General features: G+C 41.3%; 1 long non-coding RNA gene across 1 annotated transcript; it reads left to right on the top strand.

Moving 5' to 3' along the window:
- Nucleotides 1–16,269: 16,269 nt before the first annotated feature.
- On the top strand, nt 16,270–16,686 carry LOC117208470. Its single transcript, XR_004487706.1, has 2 exons — nt 16,270–16,518; nt 16,653–16,686. It is a non-coding gene; the product is annotated as an uncharacterized LOC117208470 (long non-coding RNA).
- Nucleotides 16,687–18,382: the final 1,696 nt, after the last annotated feature.

The following is an 18,382-nucleotide window of genomic DNA, read 5'->3' as shown; positions in this document are numbered from 1 at the left end:
CCGGTAGTCCCGGGACGAAACGCACAACTCTCTCTCTCTTTTCTTCCGTCACATATGTAATGTTCGAATTTGTAAACTATTAACTTTTTCGACAAGGAGGTATAAGGAACAAGTTAAAGTAGACGTCATGTTATGAATCATCTGCGAGATATAAAAGACTTCTTTTATGAGGGATCAACACCTCGTGAAGTCAGATTTTATTTATAACATACTTTACAATTTTGATTTATTTGTTTGAGGTGGTATGTCGTGATAGGGTCGGAAGGAAAACTCAGATTTCTTGAACGATAAATATTTATTCACTCTAATGTCAATGAGTACACTTGATACAGGATTCGCGATTGTATTCGGTTCGCGAATGCGCGGTTATAAGATAGAGCTTGGAGCGTCATGGCGTATAAATACGTATGGTGATGTTTCGAGCTCGCGGAACACGAAGGTTTTCTTCTCGCCCTGTCGCGTAATCGGGTGAGGACTGATTTTCTCTATTCGCTCCTTTAAACGGTTCGCGAATTCCGAGTTGGCCTGTTGCTTCGTTGGTACGAAGAATTCTGTCGGCAATCGTATGCCAGTACCGTAAACCATTTCGACTACCGTTGCGTTCAGGTCCTCCTTGATAGCGGTTTTTATGCCTAATAAAACAATTGGTAGGACTTCTACCCAGTTGCTCGTATTGTGACATTTTATTGCTGCTTTTAATTGTCGATGTAGGCGCTCTACCATTCCGTTGGATGCGGGGTGATAGGCTGTTGTGCGTAAATGCTTAATGCCGAGCAACCGGCATAGTTCATTGAATAGGTTTGATTCGGACTGGCGTCCTTGATCAGTCGTTATTTTTGAAGGTACGCCGAAACGAGCTATCTATGTAGAGAGGAGGGCCGAGGCAACGGTTGTCGCTATATTGTGAAGTTTCTGCCTTCTAAGGCGTGTCGAAAATGTTTGACTGCGGTGTATATCGCGAGTAGTTCGCGATCGTACGCGCTATATTTTTGCTGAGCGGGGGTCAAAGATTTCGTTGCGAATCCTAGCGGTTGTAATTGGTTATTCGCGCGTTGTTGTAATACTGCCCCCATTGCGTAGTCGGACGCATCTACCGTGAGGCTGATAGGCGCACCTGGTATCGGATGCGCCAGCATCGTGGCGTCCACGAGTGCACGTTGCGATTCGCGAAAGCTGTTTTCCTACTGCTCCGACCACTCGATGGGCGCGTTGCCCTTTTTCGCGCCTTTTAACAGGTCGTTGAGCGGCTTAAGTGTTTTTGCGGCCCCCGGTATGAAACGTCGGTAGAAGTTTATCATACCGAGGTACCTACGTAGTTGCTTGGCGTTCGCGGGCTTCGACAATTTTACAATCGCTTCGACATTTTCGGGCGGCGGCTTAATTCCGTCGGGGTTTACCGAGTATCCGAGGAATGTGATTTCGTGCACGCCGAATTCGCATTTCGTGGGGTTTATCACAACGCCGTAATTATTGAGACGGTTGAGCAAGATTTTCAGATGTTCGCGATGTTGGTTTTTGTCGTCCGAGGCTATGAGAAAATCATCGATGTACGCGTAGACGATATCGAGCCCGCGTATGATTTCGTCGACGAACCGCTGACATGTTCCGAAGTCCAAACATCATATTTGTTGTTTCGAGAAGTCCGGTAGGCGTTGTTATCGCGATTTTTTCAATGTCCTCGGACGCAATCGGAATTTGGTGGTAAGCGCGGACTAGATCGATTTTTGAAAAGATTCGCTTACCATGCAGATTTTGCGCGAAGTCTTCGATATGTGGCGGTGAGTATCTGTCGGGTACGGTGCGGGCGTTCAACGCACGGTAGTCGCCACATGGTCGCAGGTTTCCGTCCTTTTTCGGCACTACGTGCAGGGGTGATGCCCACGGGCTTTTCGGTGGTCGCATCACGCCTTGCTCGATCATGTGTTCGAATTCCGCTTTTACCTCTTTAAGTCGATCAGGTGCAAGCCGACGCGGTTTGCTGTAGACTGGTGGACCAGGTGTAGTTTCGATGTGGTGTAGCATACCGTGTCGAATTCTCTCTTTTCCGAAGATCGGTGGGCGGGTGAGGTCCGGGAATTCTGCCAGGAGTTGGTGGTATGGTGATTCGCCGATGACGGTCTTGTCGGACGCTTCGTCTGTTGTGGCGGTGTATCCCCTTGATGACGTCTGTGTTATCGTATCCATAAGCCTTTTGTTTCGCGGGTCCACGAGCAACCCGTAGTGGCTTAGAAAATCCATGCCGATGATGGGTGTTTTGACGTCGGCTACGGTAAAATCCCACTTAAATGCTCTGCGTAGGGACAGGTTTAGGTAGGGACAGGTTGGCCGCGAACAGCTCGTACTCGCTTCTGTTCACGTGTCCGTGTAGCTTGTTGCGCGGGTATACGCAAACATCTGCGCCGGTGTCGATGAGGTAGGAGATCCGCGAGTTCTTGTCCGTTATGAATATGCGGCGAGATGCCAAACCGTCGTCGTTTGCCGCTTTTACGGACGGCTGGTCCGGTTTCCCGAGTTCCAGGAGCAAGGGGGTGTGCACTTCCTCGCGCTTTTTCGGAACTGTGTGTGATAGTAACACAGCCCGTCTTGCCGCAGCGTATCGCGAGGGCGCGAACGGCGGCGGGATCGTGTACGCGAGCGTGATTGTACTCGTGCCCTACGGTGTTCATTGCTTCTTTGCTCGGCTACTAGCGCTCGCATCTCGCGCATATGGGCGTCCATTCGCGCTACCCGCTCGGTGACCAAGTTGGCGAAGGCTGCCATGGCGTCGCCTATTCCGCTATTCTGGCCAGGTGGGAGGGTTATCGCAGGTAGTCGGCCTGCGCTGGCCGCGGCGATCTGCCCTGATTCCAGGGTGGCTTCGTAAATGTTATCGGCAATTTGTATGCGGGAGTCCGGATCGTTGTTCTGTACAGAGGCTAGGATGCTCCGTATGCGCTGTGGAAGTCGACCTTCCCAGACGGTGAAAATGACATCGTCTGCTAACGAATTGGTGGCTAGGCTTTTGAGATCACGGTAAAACTGAGAGGGCTTCCTGTCCCCCATTTGCTCGTTCTCGATTACCTGTCGGAGTCTCTTAGCGTACGACTCTCCCAATCGCTTGATGAGCTCCTTTTTGACGTACTCGTAACGCTCTGTCGCCGGTGCGGCGTCGAATACGTCTCGAATTAATCTCGCGTGCGACTTGTCGAGATTCGCGATGACGACCTGGTATTTTTCTTGGTCACTAGTGATCCGGGCAGTTTCGAACTGCACTTCCAGCATCTTGAACCACAAGTCGACGTCGTCAGACCAGAACGGTGGCACGCGGAGAATGGCGCTAATCGAGTCTGCGTTGTCCCCGCCGGCCTTCGTACGTGCGGAGTGGGCGTTATTGGTCATTTCGAACTGATTTAGATTCATTGTGTTACGTTTCACGAGCACTCGGGGATAATCACGTCGGGGTCACCAATTTGAGGTGGTATGTCGTGATAGGGTCGGAAGGAAAACTCAGATTTCTTGAACGATAAATGTTTATTCACTCTAATGTCAATGAGTACACTTGATGCAGGATTCGCGATTGTATTCGGTTCGCGAATGCGCGGTTATAAGATAGAGCTTGGATAGCTACGATTCGAGATACGCTGCGAGTGCGGACAATGATTGCACGAGATGTCGAGAGCTTAGATAATTATTCGGCTCGAACCGTGTAAGTATAATGATCGTGATATACTGCGGTAACTCGCGGTAATAGACTGACATTTTTGTCGCGATGCTGCTGCGGAGGAAGACTCGTTGGGATGTGTCTAAGGATACGAAGGCATCGGATTCGTTGAGAAAAGCTTTGGTTCGGAAAGTGAGGGAAATGTACGTTAATGTTTATTGGCTAATTCGTGTTGGTCGTTGGAAAAGGATGCTAGCTGCCCTTGAGAGGGTGTTGCTAGCGGGCAGCGTCGTACGTGAGAGATAGCAGATTTCTCGTGTGTCCCCGTGGTAGGTGGTCGACTTCGAGACTGATAAACAAAGACTGTTTGTCTCTTTGGAGGACCTTAGCTAAAATAAATCCTAAGATTTATAGCGGTCCTTAGGCTAGCTGGGAATATTCGATACGAATGTATCGACATCTGGCAATCGTCTTGTCCGCAGGTATAAGGTCTTTGTGTCGTGCGTCACGCGACGTAAACTGTTGGGAAGTTTACTGTCAAGTGCCGCCACATGTTCAAGGAAAATGTATCTGCAGCCGGTTATAGCGGTATTTACGTTACGGATGATCTATGGGAAGATTCACACGAACAAACCTTTATGGACTAACCAAATTTATTTTGTTATTAAAAACGATCTACAGAACCGATCGACGACTGGTGTTCAATTTAAAAATTGCTTCTCTATAAAAGCAAGAAATCTAATTTACATCGTGTTCTTCATCTGTCGCCTCCATATACATCCTGGTGGCAATAAAATTCTGAATTTACGAGAAATCCGTATTTCGACTTAAGCTTATCGATGTTACCGACTGGACAAAGCCTTCGAGAGTTTAAATTAACCGATCGACCCTTCGTTGAAAGGACGAGCAAGTGCCAGGAAACTATCGCGGGAACGCTCGTAAAAGCGCGCAATGGTTCGGCGTGGTAACCTAGGAAGAGGAACAGGTGCGACTGAATCGTAACAGTTGTCGTGGCCCCTTTCAAACGATCCGTGGCCGCCCTTCAGTTTCGGCGTCATTAACCCTTCCCTTCTTTCTTCCTGGTTCACTTAGAAACGAAGAAAATTCCGGAGGTAGTTTGCTCTTAGCAGCTGCCATTTTTTTTTCTTTGTTTAGTCGACACGAAGCATTTTGGAGAATTTCTGTGATTGCTTCGCGAAGGTACAGAGAATAAGAAAAAGCGCTCTTTGTTCGTTGACGACTTTCTGTCAATTAGAAATAAGAGTAAACGGCATAACAGTTTTCTTCTTTGCCACTGTATACGTAATTTTTGTTAGACTTTAACAACTCTTATTTTTCGTGAGCAAATACTGTCGAGTGGTTATACACTGTATATGTGAAGCTTCGTTTTCTTCGCGCGAAATATCCATGTTGTTCTTTCTATACTTGTGTTCATATATCATGACGTTCAGCCTACACGTGCCCGAGAATGTAATGTAACAGATAATTGGGTTCGAGCTGTAAATCTTTCATTTGCAGCATGACGCGAATCTAACAATACTTCTTTCCTTGTTCAGATCATGAATATTTTTGTCGCGTGCAGGTAGAATCATATGTCTAGAGTATCCACGGGTTTCGTGTTTACTTATTTCTTTAACTAACTTCGGTTTTAACCAACTTCCTATTAACCAGCAAATTAATCAAATACTTTCAGAATCAATGACAAGAATATACCGAAAAGTGTCGAAAGAATTTTAAAGGTACAATCATTTTCCTAAAAGTTATCTTGAGACGTATTGTATCGTTAGTCTCATAGAGTTAACCACTTTTCTCTAGAATAATACTCGAACACAGCTGTAGCTTTCTATAAATTTCCTCGATATTCGATTGAATTTCCCGAGATCGTTTCCAATGACGAGATCGCAGCAGTTGTTACGAAGAATATCGGAAGAGCGAAGAACGCGTATGTGTGTCTGATCCATCATTCACGATAGTCTCTACGGTCCATGCGTATGATCCATCATCTGCGTAACCGTTTTACAATCCTCACCGTGGAAATGCCGATCCGCGATGCTATTCTCGCGCGCACTCGACCGCTTAAGAGTGTCGTGTAAAATTAAGGTAAAAAGTAAGGAACTTGTTAATTTCCGACAAGGAGATAAAGTTCTTTTTATTTTTTACTCAATTTATACAATTTTTTCGGTTCGCGATGATACACTTTCGATATTTGGATTAGTTAAGAATTTTTTTATTAGACTGACTGGATGATTTTGAAGGGAGCATTTATATTCTTCCATTCGTTGGAGTGGGAGAAGGTTTTGTTTATACTTAGTGTAAAATTCGGAGAACGGCTGGAGTGATCGAATGCCACTCAGGCGGCTGAGAACGGATGCTGACCGGACGGTCACACGCGATAAGGCGTTCGGAATTTCGGTTTGTTATATACAGCTGCTCGAATTTTGTCTGTGACATTCCCCCCTTCTTAGATTGAACTTGATCCCTCAAGTTTTCTTCAGAAGACTTTTGTGGAATCGGACTTGACGTGGCTTGAAAATTACAGCTGATTCCTCCTCTTCATCTGAGTGGTATGTGTTGGTTGGAATATAGATGTTGGGTGTTGAGCCCAGGGTGAGTGGTACTGGTGGGGCTGTCGCATTTTGGCTGTTGATTACAGTTTCATTTCGGCAGCAAAATAAATTGATACATAATTTGTTCGGTATACATTTCCTGATGCATTTGAATACCCCTATTTTGTTTAATCCATATATACCTAGTATGCCTAATGCTATGTACCCTAATATCTGGAGCGTGGTTAGTCCCCAATACTGTATATTTTTAATTCTGTGTTCGAAATTAAGAGTTTCTATCTCGTCGCCTATTTTATCGATCGTTGTTTTATAGCCTTGTAAATTATCTATTATTTTCGGTGCTCGCTCGAGTTTATCTAATAGATGAGTGAAACTATCGTTTGTTTTGAGCGCTAGGGTTTTTGTTTTGATTTCGTATTTGACTTCGTTTGTTGTTTCGCCCTTACGCGTGTGTTCGTCTTTGTAGAATATATCGCAAGAAGTGTTGGCTCTTATGATGGAAGGCTTGTCAAGTTTTTGTAAGGTATGTTTCGTTTGGCAAATTGTGTCTATTTCTATCGGATTTGCTGGTATCGCAATGTAACAGTTGCTAGTTTTGAGCGGTATAAAGCTAATGTCTTCAATCTTAAGTACAGTTATTTGACAATGTTCAATGTGTGGTTTGAAATTTATTATTTCGCTGCGACAATCGGTTCTTGAATTTCTGTCATGGATTGGTAGTGTTTGTTTGCATATAGTGGTTCCGGCTCGATTTTTACAAAGTTTGTTGAAATACTCGATATCAGCGTTTATAAATGAAAGACCTGAAGTTAAATATATCTGATGTTCGACTACTGGAGCCAAAAATACTCCATTTCTTTTACTCGGGATAGGATATACTTGTAATATGTTCCATTCTGTGTTAGAGACTAAAGGTACTATGATTTTGAAAAATATTTTGTCATCTATTGTGAAGATTTTAAGATCACTGATGTCGAGTATGAATTGAAAATGTTCGGTTTTGGCAGAAATCGCGGTGTTGTACATCTGGCTACCTATTGCCTTGGCGTAATTTTCTATGAATTCATTGGGGTCAAGTATTTGTGGACTAATTATTCCTTGTTTGCCTAATATCATGACGTTAAGTATTTCATCTAATTGGAAGTGTAAAGTTTGCATCGCGGTGTGGACTTTCATGATCATCTTAAGCATAGATCTATCGATATTTGCCTGCTGTTGTAATTTTAATATATCACTATATGATCTCTCTAAGTGGTTTAGGTTTTCTGAGTTTACAATTTTTCTAATAAGTGCTGTTTGATTAGCTATTATGGTCTTGATTTTATTATTATCATCGAATAGTTTGTCCATATTTTTGTTTATGAGCGTAAGATCATCATCGTCGAGAGTCCCGAACAGACTTTTCGATACGGAACCTATGATGTTAAGCAAACCTCGTGTGCTCCGGGTATGTGTTAACGCTTTCAAGTGTTTTGCGAGTTGTTTTAGGTTATTGATGCGATTTTGTAATCCGCCTAACTCTTCGACGTATTGTTTGCTGATTGCACGTGAGTCTATTGTTAATTTATATGATTCTATTGCGCTTATCTGTTCGTATATGTCGCTAGTGTCTAATCCTACTATTACATTGGCAGTGTCGCTGTATAAATATCCTTTTCCTATGTTTTCTACGAATACAGAGTTTCCTTCTAATGGTGTAATATTTATTTGCGCGGATACTATTCCGGCAAAGAGGAGCGTCGACCTGGAAAGTAAGGTTTTAAACGATTACCGTGTATCTTTTTGTCTTGAATCAGATAGTACGGAGTACATACTTTATCAATCGTGTACGGTCCTAACCATTCCACATCAAGTTTATGCTTTTTATGATCGTTATGTATTAAAACGGAGTCTCCTTCTTTGAAAACTGATTGAGGTTTTATAATTTTACGTTTTTGATCGCGCTGATATCGCTGTTTACTTTTGATCAATGTTTCGCGAGCGTGTCGGAATCTAGAGTCCCATTCCTTTTTGCGGAACGTGACTTCGTCTGCGTATGTGCGTTGGGGATTCTTGGATATTGTGGAGGGAAGATTGGCTTGGTGTCCGAATGTGAGTTCGAATGGCGTGTAACCAGTAGAGTCGTGTATCATTGTGTTATATGCAAGGCATACAAAGTTAAGTTGATCGTCCCATTCTTCATCCGAATTTCGCTGTATCGATTTTAACATGTCCGTTATTACTGCGTGTGTCCGTTCTAACGATCCGTTACTTTGTGGGTGGAAGGATGTCGTTTTGATATGTTTGATTTTGAACGCGTCTTCGTACTGTTGCATTAAACTAGATATAAAATTCTGTCCGCGGTCAGTTAATATCTTTTTTGGAGCGGAAAAGATGTAAATGTAATGATTCAAGAGTGCGTTCCAAATTGTTTCCGTTTGCTGAGTTTTTAGTGGTACGAGTATTAAGTATTTTGTCAATTCGTCATGTATGGATAGAATGTACTGATTGCCTTTTTTCGTCTTTTTCAGTGGGCCTAATAAGTCCATAGCAATTTTATCGTTTGGTTCGAGGGGTGTGTCGGTGATACAAGGTTCTTCGCGCGGTCTGATACGTGTAGTTTTAGATGTTTGGCAGGTGTCGCATGATTCTATATGTTGTTGTATGCGTTTCATCAAATCTGGTACTCTGTGCCGTTCACGAATGCGGTCGTATGTCTTTTGTATACCGGGGTGTCCTACTAAATCGTGATTTTCTTTCAATAATTCGTCTATTTCTTCGTCGCTATATGTTTGAATTGGTTCCCATGCAAAATTTAATTCTTTTACGGTGTCGTTCAGGAATAGTAAAATTTGTTTGATCGCGTTCTTTTCGGTCTCTGTGAAACTGTCGTCGCCTATACCTATCTTTTCGTTTATATGAATAATTTCGTTTAATTTAGTTAACCATTCGATTCTGTCGTAATTTCCTAGCTCTGTTTTGGATAATTGATAGAAAGATTTACGGTTCGGAGTCATTTTGAGAATTTTGGGTAACGTGTCGGTAGATTTTTCCCAATCGTGATATTTTTTATCGAGTTCTATGTTCAAATTTTCGCGTCGTCTGGTCAGAACATGTATTCTAGATAGTGCGTCGGCTGCAGTATTATCTTTTCCTTTCGTGTATTCTATGTCGTATTCGTATTCTTCTAGTTTTAATCGCCATCTCATCAAGCGTGATGAGGGGTCTTTGCAATTCTGTAACCATTTTAGTGCTTGGTGATCGGTTCGGATGAGGAATTTCCGTCCTAACAGATATTGTCGGAAGCGTTTCACGGCCCATACTATTGCTAAAAGTTCTTTTTCTGTAGTGGAATAATTTCGTTCCGGTGGGTTCAGAGTTCGCGAGATATAACAACATGGATGTCCGTCCTGTGATAAGATTGCACCTATACCTTCGTTACTGGCGTCAGTCGTTAATGTGAATGGTTTCGCAAAGTCTGGGAATTTTAGTACGGGTGATGAACAGAGTTTGTCTTTTAATGTCTGGAATGCTTCCTGGGTTTTATCTGTCCAATGAAATGGTGTCTCCTTTTTTGTAAGTTCGGTCAATGGTTTCGCGATCTTAGAAAAGTTTCTGATGAACTTACGGTAATAACCTGCTCGTCCTAAGAACGATTTGATGTCTGTGGGATTACGTGGCTGTTTGAAATTGCTAACGGCTTCTAATTTTTTGGGATTTGGCTTTACATCTTCGGCGGTTACTATATGTCCAAGATATTCTAATTCTGGTTTGAGAAATTCGCACTTGTCCGGCTGTATTTTGAGTCCGAGTTCGCGTAGGCGTTGCAATACTATCGCGAGGTTGCTATTGTGCTCTTCAATCGACTGTCCGAATATTATAATGTCGTCTACATATACGAAGCAATGTTTATTTATGAGTCCTCTTAGCACGGTATCCATCATGCGTTGAAATGTTGCAGGTGCATTCTTTAAACCGAATGGCATCCTACTGTAATGATAGTGTCCTTGTGGTGTGGAGAATGCTGTGTACTTTTTAGAGTCTATGTCCATTGGGATTTGGTGGAATCCGGAGGATAAATCGAGGGCTGAGAAGAATTTTGCGTTGCCTAGTTGGGATAGTATGTCGTATATGTCAGGTAATGGATATGCGTCCTGGTCAGTTAGTTCGTTTATTTTTCTGAAGTCTATTACAATTCGCCATTTCTGTTTCCCTGAGGCGTCTGCCTTTTTTGGTACTACCGAGACTGGTGAATTGTAAGGAGAATCAGATGGTTCTATAATGTTCTTTTGTAGCATTTCGTCCATTTGTCGTTTGATTTCTTCTTTATGGCATTCAGGCGGTCGGTAAGATTTTGTGTTAATGATTTTATTTTCTTTTAACGTTATTGTGTGTTTAGCAAGGTTAGTGCATGGTAATAAGTCGGTCTCTAGATTGAATACGTCGAGGTAGAACAGCAATATCTTTTCGATTGGTTCACGGAGGGTTTTCTCTATATGCGAAAGTCTAACTAAATCTTTAAACGTGGAGACTTGATCGTACGTATTTGAATTTTCGATAAAATTAGTCATTTTGGCTGGGCACTCACCACCATTGATAAAGCATATCGTTGTCGGTTTTCCTTCCAGGTAGACTGTTTTTGACACTGCTTGTTTTGGAGGTACGTCGTTTTCCTGTTGCAATAAAAGTATATTATTGTCAAGTTTTAATTGTTGATTCGAGAGTTCAAATTTGAATTTAGATAGGGCTGGCAAACCGAATATGCCGTCTTCTATAATTGGAAAGTTGTCTTCTACCACAAAAAATTCTAGAGTTTTGCCAAATAGTTTTATCAAAGCGTGTTCGTTGGTTTTAAATTTAGAGTGTCCCATCGAGAATTTCCGTTCTTTTGTTATTCTTGGTCGTAATACGCATCTTCGCTTGAGTATATTAATTCCTGCTCCGCTGTCAATGAGGAATTTATGTCGCTGTCCGTCGGATCGTAAAAGTACTGTGGGTAGTCTTCCTGTTGTGGCGTTAATTCGTAGGTCTGGTCTATTGGTTTCTCTATTTCTTCCTTGTGTGTCTCGAGATTGTGGACTGCTGGTGGTCTCGGAAATTGGCTGGGTGTTCGAAAATTTTTACATTGACTGGAGACATGTCCGATCTGGTTGCATTTGAAGCATTTTAATTGTGTCCTTTGGGCAAGTGGTATTTGTTCGGTTTGTCGGAAGCTTCTTGGCATTGGATTGGGTGTTGGAGTTGGTTTTTTAGTGATCAGATTAGGATTATTGGTTGTTAGTCGTTGCTGTTCAGGGAGTCGTAATCGTTCTATTGGTTTTGGTCGTCGATTTCGATCTTCCCTGAAGAATCGCTCGATGTCGGTGGCTTTCTTTTCGGCTTCAAGGATATTGTATGGTGGATTGGCGAGTAGTAATTGTCCTATTTCGCCTTTCAGGCCTCGGATAAAATCGATCACGGAGTCTTTTAAAATCCTGTCGTTCATAGCTCGTCTAGTAATTTCTTCACGGTATTCGTTCGTTATACTGTATTGTAACTTATTGAGTGCTCTGCGGAACCTGATGATATAACTTTGCACACTTTCGTCGTGACGCTGTCTCGTTTCGCGTAGCTGGTCTTGATGTTCTCTAACAGAGTCTTGGGTGGCTACGTTTCGTCTTAGGGCATCGTACAGGTGTCCGTATTCGTATATCGGTATATTGCAGATGGTCATTGCGGCTTTACCCGTGATTTTCCCGATTTTGATCATTTTTAATAGTAGCGTGGGTTCGCTACACATGGCTCGTAATTCGCGTACTTCGCGTATGAATTCTTCTACTCCGATATTGTCTTCGCCGTTTAATTGCGGAATACATATTATCGCGTCTTTGGCCCGTAAGCTCGGAGAGGCGAATTGCGGTGGACGGTCTTCGTAAGAGGGATGGTTGTCTTCTTCTGTTCGAATTGGAACGCATGGTGGGGAAGTTCTATCTCTCGCGGCAACAGATTCGTTCATAGTAATAAGGGAGCCTAGTTCTGTAGTAGCGTCGCGTCCTATTTTTATTTTGGAGATATTTTTGCCTAATAGTTCTATTTCCGCTGCACGCTTCTTATTTTCACTGTCGGCCGTCCGTTGTGTCTCTTCTACACGTTGCGCAAGAATTTCAATTTGTTTTTGTATCACGTCGAGTATGGCACGAATCGAATTGTCCGTACCTCCGTTTGTAGAAACGGTTTCAATAGTTTCGACTTTGTCTTTTCGTGATGTGGGCATGATTCTAATTGAGCTTATTGAGTCTGAACTACTGTTGCTATTTGGACTCGAAGCGCTTGAGAAACTGGGTTTTCTCACACGGTATCGTGAAAATGAATCCAGATTTTTCAGCTTACCGTAGTAGCTATGACCGTTGAGGAGTCTCAGGGATGTTTCCTCTCTGGTTGGTTCTAGATTCCGAATCTTATTCGTAGGCTTGCTCTGCGCTGACCGTAGTCCTCTCGTCTAGTTTCACCGTAGTGGAACGTTGAAAGTTGCTGCAGGGCTTCGTAGTAGCAAAGATTCGCACTGGGTCCGTTAATCCTTCGATCTTCAATGATGCGCGTACGCCGAAATCGTAATTTCGTTTGCACTGAAGTGAATAGATCCTGGCACGGATCGCCAAAAATGTCGTGTAAAATTAAGGTAAAAAGTAAGGAACTTGTTAATTTCCGACAAGGAGATAAAGTTCTTTTTATTTTTTACTCAATTTATACAATTTTTTCGGTTCGCGATGATACACTTTCGATACTTGGATTAGTTAAGAATTTTTTTATTAGACTGACTGGATGATTTTGAAGGGAGCATTTATATTCTTCCATTCGTTGGAGTGGGAGAAGGTTTTGTTTATACTTAGTGTAAAATTCGGAGAACGGCTGGAGTGATCGAATGCCACTCAGGCGGCTGAGAACGGATGCTGACCGGACGGTCTCACGCGATAAGGCGTTCGGAATTTCGGTTTGTTATATACAGCTGCTCGAATTTCGTCTGTGTCAAGAGCATCGTCCAGAGACGTTTTCATCATACACAAATAACTTTGTTTTTCTTGTTGCAGTCGGAAGCGTGGAGAATTCGATGTTTCTGGCTGATCTGTTGTTTTATCATTTGCGCGGCATTTTTTCGCGGTTAGAAGAAAGATGAGATTAATATCTTTGTGGTATTTTGATACTTATCGATCTGCCGATAATGTTGGTGCTGGTAGGGGAAAGCGTGGTTGAGAAGAAGCGCGCTTTTTCGATAAATTATGAATTATGGCTAACGGTAATTCACGCAATTTACATAATCTAGATGGAACAGACGCTTTTCAAGATCGCTTGTCGACTCATTTATGTTTATAATTTTCAGGAGAAGAAAATCTAAACCTTGAATATATTCAATTCGAATATGTACTGTAGCCTAAATTCGGGTCTTTTTTCGGCTTTCAACGATATCGATTTTGTCTCGATTGACTTCCTGCCGGTTTACGTGCTTTTATTCTTCCTCCTTCTTCTTCTTCCGGTGTCCAATGATTCCTTTGAAAATCGACGCGGTTCGTACCGAAGCGTACGCTTCCGATGCGGAAAGTACGCGATCGAAGCGCGTGGCTTCTGACCGGAAGCGTAGCCTTGCAAACGCGATTAGATTGCATTAGCTACGAGACTGAAATTAAATCTCGAGTCGGAATTGTATTTAATTTTCTTCGGGAAGTTCAATGCCGGAATCGAAAATTAGACGATTGAATAGGGATTCCTAGTTGATTTTAGACGTCCCTCTTCCTGTAACTCCCACCGAACTTGCATTGGGCGTTGTTCGTAGGCTTGTCGTGCGGCAAACCGTTTCGCAAGAGCTTATTTGCATTTCCTCTAACTGCGGTTCGCATAAGACGCGTCAAAGGAATATTGATTACTATCTATTAGGTCAGATTTTTTCACTATTTTCTGCTTCTCGTAGGATTGTAATGTTACAGTACCGGTAACACGAAGCTTGATCTACGGCAAATAATAAAATATCTTTGAGATTAAAAAATATAAAGATTTGAAAATTAGGACATTTGAAAGTTTGTACTTACTCGACTGAATTGCTATTAAGTGACGTTTAAAAATTTTAATCACAAGGTTGAAAGTAATATAGTTAGTAATTCTAACGAACACCTATCCTCAGATAGATTGGTATACACACGCGAGTCGACCGTATTCTCCGGAAATGAAAACAACTACATCCCTGGAACCTGGAACACGTGATTTTCCGCATATCCATTAAAGCAACATCGGTCAGTGACTCGTCTACGGTGCAGTCGCTAGACTCAATTAATGACCACGTTCTGGTCGTAAATATAGAAAAGGCAACGAGATATTTTAGTTTCTTGGCTAACTGGGCTGAGGTTGGGTCAATGTTTCTGTGGATTTCATTTACCTCTTCCGGCCTCCTTATATTTTCTGAATTCTTAAAATTTCCGAGATACCAGTTCATAGCAAATTGATTCTTTTTATGGCGTAGGGTATAGTAAATCTTATTGTCTAAAAATACAGGAAAAGATTTCATAATTATTATTTTTTTTAACATTTTATTCAAGCGTTTCTTAAGACATTTGTTCAAAGAGATGTCAGGTTATAAAAAATTGAATCAACCTTCCCAAAGCTCCTTAACCTCTTGTTATTTTTGATAAATCAATAGCATTACGCAATATATACCGTGTGATTTCCCTAGACGATCTAGTAGCACTCTTCTTTACAACCTTCTTTCAAAACGAGAAACAAGAAGAGGATTTACCAAATATCATTGTCATCGAAGCGCAGAGACGCTCCGGTGATTCTTATCTCCATTCATCTCTCCGAGTGAAACTATTTGACGTCGCCTTGAATAGACTCAGACAGTTTTGTCGGGAGTCCGTGTCGTCGCCTGTAGCCAGCTCGCACGATCGTGAATGGAAAGACTCGTATAAAATCAAAGGGCCGACAGACTCTTCCTGCTTAGACGAGATCAATGAGATCTCGTTCAATAGAGAAGTTACCTTCTCGACCGCCGGCGCCGTATTACCCTTCAAAGTCACCGGAAAGTCATATAAGCCAACCGATGCAGCCTAACCTTTATCCACAGATAAAATAGGTTTCTCTTATTCCATCTGAATTTCTAAAGAAACCAAGACTTGATTTCAGTCTGGTTAAAAGCTTCGCTCGATTAAAGCTGTTTTTCAAGCAATAACCTACTTTGTGAATTTCATGCACGCGAATCCAAGTATGTATGCGGCAGAAATGAAGCTTTCGTGCATGTCTAATTGTAAGTTGATGCGAAACAATGCGCATGCGCCGAAATCCCAACACTTTGCGGACCTACATTGTGCCTTTTATTAAGACGCCTTGTTTGTTTACTCTTCTCGAGCTAATTCTTCACTATTATTATCTACATTATTTTCACTGGCTAACAACTGGTTGGTCTGCAATTGACTAACCAATACAAATTTTTCGTTACGTGCATATATTCGAAAGAATTCGAAATTAAATTATCATGTATTACGGGCAGTTACGATAGAGTGACACAAAGCAATCTGTGTTTGAATGCCTCCACTCGTGGACAATATCGATATAACCTAAATGCGATAAATCGCGAACGTTTGATTCGACTCATGGGAAACTTACGCGTTTTTGAATCGTTCCGAGTCGCACGCGAAATGCAGGTCAGAGAACCGTCTAATATTTATTGTTGAGATCGTGGGCTTGATCTTAATGGCGCGGCGGCACGCGATTCTTTACCAACTATGCTCCTTCACTCCAGCTCTCGACCTTCTTCCCTATTCAAATAGCTCGAGCAGTGAAATTGACTCTGCATGCCTGTGATTTTGACAGGGAATGGGAGTCGAGTTCGTAGTGAATGCACATTGTGTATACGTGTTTTAGGTGGTTTGTGTGAGTTTGTTGCGGAGATTCGAGACATTTATTTAACCTCTTTATCATATTCGAGCCTGTGCGATATAACCATATCTTAAATGTAATAAGTTTTATTTTTTATTGCAAAGTTCTTGAAATATATAATGCACACAATAAGTGTATAATATTTTATATATATAAATTATATTTGAGAAGTTTGGGATAGTTTAAAGATGAAATAAATTGCTTTTTAAGTTTAATCTCTTACTTTCGACGAAATCAAGTTTCTCTGGAATTTGGTGGAGTTTAAGATTTGATATCGGTGTCGTAGGAGTTATGTGACACTTTAAGGTGGAATAAATCTAGCGAGGAGTTTAAGGTGCGGCAAAGGAGCGTGGAATGTTGCAATAGAAATTTATTGCAGTGTTAGTGCATTGGTAGATTGATCAAATTTACGTGTAGCGTGGGTAACCAATGGTAAATATTTTGCAATGTGTATAATTTCTCAGTAATCTGAGGCTTATAAAATCTATTGACAACTGGAAATTGTTGATTTAACAGATCAATTTTAAATTCCTCGTTAATCTAAATTTTTTTAATCCTATTTACAGCTAAACCTTACGACGAAAAATTAACGAAGTGGAATAAAAATGGCATTGTGATTCTTCTCGTCGTGTATCGGTGTCACATCAAATTTAAGAGACAGTTTTACTTGCGGATGCTGCGTGTTACGTTGGTGAAGTCGACGAAAGCGTAAAATAGGAGCTCGTCCGAAATACACTAACGCGGAAGGTTAAATTTAACGCAAAAGGCTGAGAAATTAGTCTAGAACTCGAAGTTTCATTGGTACGACGCACTTGAAACGCATTCAAAGAGGTCGGCGACCTCGAAAGAGGATGAACGCAACTGTTTCGTGGGAATTTCTTATTGTGGCTTATTTGGATGAAACTGCTTTAAAATCAGCGCTGGATTCGTCTGTTTTTTGCCCGGAAATCATAAAATGTTTAGGCCAGGCGACTCCATGTACAGAAAATGTTATGTCCACTTTTTACGTCCGTAGAATTCAACTCTTTACTACTATGCACTTCTTCTACAAAAAAATATCGCGTTTCAATATTAAAAAAGTTTCAATAATATACTATCCATTAGAAGAATGATAACATGATAACCTTACAAATTATTAGTATTAACAAATTCTTATTGTCGTATAGAAATGCCAACTATTGCTTCGGTAAAGCAAACAAAGGAATTTTACAGGTAAATTTTACAAATTACAAGTCATCTTATAACGCAAAATACGACGTGTAAAATTGTCTCAATTTATTAATAGTATTAATAAATTATTATGATAAAAGATGCAGGAATCTTAGCCTCATGAGAAATTAGAGATGAAAATGAGTGGGAAAAGATTAATCACTGGTCCTCCTAAAAAGATGCAGTCCCATGGATGGATGATTGTGCGAGTATTAAAGCAGCGCAAAACCGTTCCCCGAATTCTCATCCCGGACGTCGTACGACCAAAGACAAAAACAACTCACTCGAGGGCATTGCGGAGAGACATTCATCGAGGACACAATAGTATTATTCCAGGAAGTGCTAGTTCTTCCTAGATTCCGGTTACAATGTTCTTAACGCGTGGAAATTAGTCTTGACCAGGAAACATCTATAACGGCATGTATTTTCTGCCGTGATTGTAAATCTGTTTGGAACATGCGGTTTGTCCGTTAATCTAGGCGCTGTTGTTCAATTGAGTCAATATTATTTGTTGGTAGATTAGTGTGTGCAAGAGCGCTCTATCCATTATTGACCAATTCGAGCACGTATTGGTAAATTTCACACCGGCAATTACGGTGAAATCGTTCGTGGTCGCTGGAAATTAGCAGTATCGTTTGCGGTCGTGAGCTGATTGACACTGCGTGAGCGGGGAATTATGTGAAGCAGCTTTGCTTTGTCGTTTCATGCATTTAATAGGTTTACGGCGGTGGACAGAGTTTGTAAAAAATGAAGACAAGGTAGAAAAAGATTAGTTTTCATTTTTTACTATTAGATTATTTTCAAAGTGATCTTTTCAGTGAAATATGATTGACAAAAAATAAGATCTATAATTGAATCATTATAGAAAATAGAATAATATTGATAATAAAGAAATAAAAATCAATTATAGAATAACATATAATAATAATAATAATAATAATAACAATAATGTGGATAGACTTTATGTTTACTTTTATATGTATAATGATACTGTTTGATCCTTGAACTAAAGTTAAGATTAACGTTGCGATTATGATTATCCTTTGTCTGACTAAATATATTTGAAGTATCAATTACAGTAGAATTT

The sequence above is a fragment of the Bombus bifarius genome, unplaced genomic scaffold (assembly GCF_011952205.1).
Source record: "Bombus bifarius isolate JDL3187 unplaced genomic scaffold, Bbif_JDL3187 scf7180000008131_frag, whole genome shotgun sequence".
Classification (NCBI taxonomy): Eukaryota; Metazoa; Arthropoda; class Insecta; order Hymenoptera; family Apidae; genus Bombus; species Bombus bifarius.
Note: the sequence above shows the minus strand (reverse complement) of the source record. Positions and strands in the feature narration are given on the sequence as shown.